The sequence below is a fragment of the Callorhinus ursinus genome, unplaced genomic scaffold (assembly GCF_003265705.2).
Source record: "Callorhinus ursinus isolate GAN/ISIS: 27379988/994484 unplaced genomic scaffold, GSC_fseal_2.0 scaffold11, whole genome shotgun sequence".
NCBI classification, from domain to species: domain Eukaryota; kingdom Metazoa; phylum Chordata; class Mammalia; order Carnivora; family Otariidae; genus Callorhinus; species Callorhinus ursinus.
The window spans coordinates 23995163-23999792 of record NW_027397073.1 but is presented as its reverse complement, the minus strand read 5'-3'; the positions used below and the strand labels follow the sequence as shown (position 1 = coordinate 23999792).

The 4630-nt window shown below is 44.4% G+C and overlaps 1 pseudogene; it reads left to right on the top strand.

Annotated features, from left to right (window-relative positions):
• Positions 1-1248: 1248 nt before the first annotated feature.
• On the top strand, positions 1249-4084 carry LOC112834997 (AP-2 complex subunit beta pseudogene; annotated as a pseudogene).
• Positions 4085-4630: the final 546 nt, after the last annotated feature.

Genomic DNA, 4630 nt, shown 5'->3' with positions numbered 1-4630 from the left:
AGCTACAGTGGTAAAGCATTAAAGGAAGTCCTCGAGGGAGCTGGAGGAGTGTTATAATCTGGATGCCTCAGGAATTCTGCCTGGAGACCAGAGCAGCGGCAAAATCCAGCCTTTGTTCCTTTTTCTCCCATCAAGGACTTTTAATATTTACTTACTTAGCATCTTTCAAATGTGCAGTACAGAATTATTAACTAGAGTCCTCATGCTGTTCGTTACAGCCCCAAGACTTATTTATTGATAATTGGAAGTTTATACCTTTTTGACCTCTGTAACTCATTTAATTATTCCTTATAATAAGGCTATTTTCATATATTAGAACTGCTTAGGACAGAATACATTTGTATCCTTAAAACCTCTCAAAACATAAGTTCAAAATACAGTCGATTCTCATTATTCATAGATTCCATACTCGCAAATTCACCTGCGTGTTAAAATTTATTCGTAACCCCCAAGTCAATATCTGCAGCACATCTGTGGTTATTTCCAGGTATGTGCAGGGTGGAGGAAAATTGAGAAACTGTAGTCGCCTAATATTAATACACACTTTCCTAGCTGAGGATGAACAAGGGGACACTTAGCCTTCTTGTTTTAGCTCTCATGCTATAAACAAATGTCCTTTCTGGGGCACCTGGGTGGCTCAGTAGGTCGAGTGTCCGCCTTCGGTTCAGGTCATGATCTGGGGTCCTGAGATTGAGCCCCACGTGTGGGCTCCCTGCTCAGTGGGGAGTCTGCTTCTCCCTCTGCCTCTCCCTCCTGCTCATGCTCTCTCTCAAATAAATAAGTAAGTAAATAAAATCTAAAAAACAAACAAAAAAACAAATGTCCTTTCTGCAGTCTATTTATTCCAATTTTTTTTTGCATTTTTTTGCTTTTTGTTGGTGATTTTGCTGTTCAAAATTGCCCCAGGCCTAGTGCTCAAGAGCCGCCTAAGTGGAAGAAGGCAGTGATATGCCCCGGGGAGAAAATATGTGTTAGAGAAACTTCAATTAGGCACTAGTTATGGTGCGCTGGCCAAGAGTTTAATGTTACTGAATTGATAACATGTATTAAGATGTGGTCATTATATCAACAGAATAAAAAACAAAAATGGTTGATCATCTCAGCTGACATAGAAAAAGCATCCAACGCCCTTTCATAGGAAAACACTACTAAAAATAGAAGGCTACTTCCCCAAACTGGTAAAGGGCATCTACAAAAAGTCCACATCTAAGATCACGTTTAATTGTGAAACACTGGCTGTTTTCCCCCATGTATCAGGAAGAAGACAAGGGTATCCCTTTTTGTCACTTCTCTTCAACCCTGGAGTAGAGTTCTAGACAGGGCAATGAAGCAAGAAAAAGAAATAAAAGAAATCCAGACTGGAGAGAAAGAAGTAAAAACTAGCTCTACTCCCAAATGACACGATGTCACATACTAATAAATGCTAAGGAATTAATTAAAAAATTATTAGAATAAATGGGTTCAGCAATCATGGTACAAGATCAATATACAAAAATCAATTATTTTTCTATACACTTGAAATGAACAATCTGAAATGAAATGAGACAACAATTCCATTCAAAACAGCATCAAGGGCCGCCTGGGTGGCTCAGTCGTTAAGCATCTGCCTTCGGCTCGGGTCATGATCCCGGGGTCCTGGGATTGAGCCCCGCATCGGGCTCCCTGCTCAGCGGGAAGCCTGCTTCTCCCTCTCCCACTCCCCCTGCTTGTGTTCCTGCTCTCGCTGTGTCTCTGTCAAATAAATAAAATCTTATTTAAAAAAAAAAACAAAAAACAGCATCAAAAAGAATAAAATACTTAGGAATCAATTTAACAAAAGCCATATAAACCATATATTCTAAAAACTATAAAATAAGCTGCTAACAGCCCTGAATGGGGCCAGACTTTCACCTTGGGCTGCCTGTCTCATTACAACCCTAAAGATGACTGGGACCCTCGCAGCATCTGTGGGTGTATAACTCCCCGCTCTCTCAAGCCAGCTCAGCAGTGGTGCTTTCGGCAGTAAAAGTCCTAATGAAGTGTGTAGTGTTGTCACCCAAGACTCTGACAACTACAATATGCTGCTGAAGAAGTGGGCCCCTCCACCTGTCACTTCACTCTCTGGGGAACCAGACATGCAGCACGTCACCCTGGGGAGTATCAATCTAATTGTCCAAAAATGACCCAAAATCTTGAAGCAGGAAATCAAAGTCTTCTTTGTGAAGTACAATGATCCCATCTATGTTAAATTAGAGAAACTGGACATTATGATTCGCTTGGCATCCCAAGTCAACACTGCTCAGGTTCTGGCAGAATTAAAGGAATATGCCACAGAAGTGGATGTTGACTTTGCTTGAAAAGCTGTGTGGGCCACAGGACGGTGTGCCATCAAAGTGCAGCGATCCACAGAGTGCCGTGTAAGCACACTGCTTGATCTCACCCAGACCAAAGGAAGTGGCCCAAGAGGCAACTATTGTCATCAGAGACATCTTCTGCAAACACCCCAACAAGTCCAAAAGTATCATTGCCACTCCGTGTGAGAACTTAAGACTCGCTGGATGAACCAGATGCTCAAGCAGCTATGATTTGGATGGTGGGAGAATATGCTGAGAGACCTGACAATGCAGATGAGTTACTGGACAGCTTCCTGGACGGTTTTCATGATGAAAGCACCAAGTGCAGCTTACTCTGCTTACTGTCATAGTGAAGCTGTTTCTCAACAAACCACCAGAAACACAGGAGCTGGTATAGCAAGTCTTGAGTCTGGCAACACGGGATTCTGATAAACCTGACCTTCAAGACCAGGGCTGTATTTATTGGTGTCTTCTCTCAACAGACCCTGTCCCAGGCAAAGAAGTGGTCTAGTCTGAGAAGCCACTGATGTCTGAGAAGATAGATCATACTGTGCCAACTCTGCTGGGTGAGCTAATCTGCCACATTGGATCTTTGGCCTTGGTGTACCATGTAAGCCTCCCAATGCTTTTGTCATCTTGGAAGGAAGTCAAGGAATCCAATGCAAACACTTGCCAATACATCATGGGAGCATTGATGCAGGTGACAGCCTTATGCAACAGCCTCAGGTTATCCCCTCTCAAGGTGACCTTCTAGACCTTTTAAACCTTGACCTCGGTCCCCCAGTCAATGTGCTTCCGGTGTCCTCCACACAGATGGAAGCAGCACTAGATGCTAGATGGTCTGGTAGGACAGTCTTTCATCCCATCATCAGGGCCTGTAACCCATACTCCTCCACCTACTCCCGCTGTGGTCAGCAGTGGTCTGACTGACCTGTCAGCATTCTCCACGGGATAGGCATGGGACCTGCCGGATGTGTGGTTTCTAAGGCTGTCTGGCTGCCTGCAGTAAAAGCTAAAGGCTTGGAGATTTCCAGAATATTTACTCATCACCAAGGGCACACCTATATGGAAATGAACCTCACCAACAAAGCTCTGCAGCACATGACAGACTTTGCAATCCAGTCAAACAAGAGTAGCTTTGGTGTCACCCCCCAGCACTCCTCTGGCCAACAATATACAGCTGATGCCAACCCAGCGCCTGGATGTCTCCCTGCCTCTGAACACCTTAGGTCCGGTCATGAAGATGGAACCTCTGAATAACCTGCAGGTGGCTGTGAAAAACAATATTCGCGTCTTCTACTTCAGCTGTCTCACCCCACTCAATGTGCTTTCTGCTAAAGATTTCAAAATGGACCACCAGGTCTTCCTTGCAACGTGGAAGGCTATTCCCAACGAAAAAGAACTTCAGTTTCAGATTAAGGAATGTCAATTAAATGCTGACAGTTTCCAGCAAACTGCAAAATGACAATGTTTATAGTCTTGCCAAAAGGAATGTGGAAGGAGAGGACATGCTGTACCAATCCTTGAAGCTCAATAATGGCATTTGGATTTTGGCTGAGCTATGTATCCAGCCAGGAAACCCAAATTACATGCTGTCGCTGAAGTGTAGAGCTCCCCAAGTCTCTCAGGACATCTATCAGGTCTATGGGAGCATTTCTGAAAAGCTAACAGCTGGGTCTGGTGCCTCCAGCCACCCTGTGATTGGTGCAAGCCAAGAACTCTTAACTGGAAGAAATCGTACTGCCATGTAGACTTTGAACTCAAACACCCTGAGGCCACACACCAAGATAGTGACTGGTCTAACCTGTGCTGAAATCAGGGCACAACCTGTTGGACAGTTTTAGCTTCTTGTGAACATTTGTAACCACTGTTTCAATCACTTCCCACCTCTCGTCACCTGTGACGGCTATCTGTCCTTACTTGTGAGCTTCTCTGTAGTCTGTCAATGGCTGGCAGTTTTGAGCATAGTTTGATATTTTGTAGTTGAGAGCTCATTTTGAAAGCAGAAAAGGACAAAAAATATTAAAGCAAGGAAAAGTGTCCCTCAAAAAAAATGAAGTCCTTTAGACTCCACTGCAAACAAAATCAGTTCTTGGAAGAAGCAAAATCTCTGAGTCATGGCTCGGAGCTGGGGGGTGGCCAAAACTGCACACCCCTTTCTGAGCCTTATCCCTGCCCCAAGAGCTGAGCACTTGGTGGAGGGGGTGGTCGCAGCCTCCAGTCTTCTCAGCCTGCCTCTCCTAGTATGTAAGAACCACTTTCTGAGCCAGGAGAACAGTGACAGGGCCCCAGGATTT